Source organism: Vespa crabro, chromosome 7, assembly GCF_910589235.1.
Source record: "Vespa crabro chromosome 7, iyVesCrab1.2, whole genome shotgun sequence".
In the NCBI taxonomy this organism is placed as follows: Eukaryota; Metazoa; Arthropoda; class Insecta; order Hymenoptera; family Vespidae; genus Vespa; species Vespa crabro.
This window is the reverse complement of record NC_060961.1, coordinates 5,475,043-5,475,347: the sequence shown is the minus strand read 5'-3', so window position 1 is coordinate 5,475,347 and position 305 is coordinate 5,475,043.

The window sequence follows — 305 nt, the reverse complement described above, 5'->3', positions numbered from 1 at the left end:
AGTGGTGATCCACGCAACCACCACCCTCTCGCGGCTGCTTCCCCCACTTTGAGATACAGTGCTCTTACGTACCGAAACAATCCGAAAAGAACCGAGTGTTGTCGAGTGGGCCCTAGTGAGAAAGAAAGAGAGAGAGAGAGAGAGAGAGAGAGAGAGAAAGTTCGGCTCTATCGACCGAACGACGGCGAATGAAAGCATCGACGTGCAAACACTACTTCCTTATACACATATATATACACACATAAACATACGCACAACTATGCTAGTCACTACATAACTAACACTCTTACTGATACTGCGCTTTA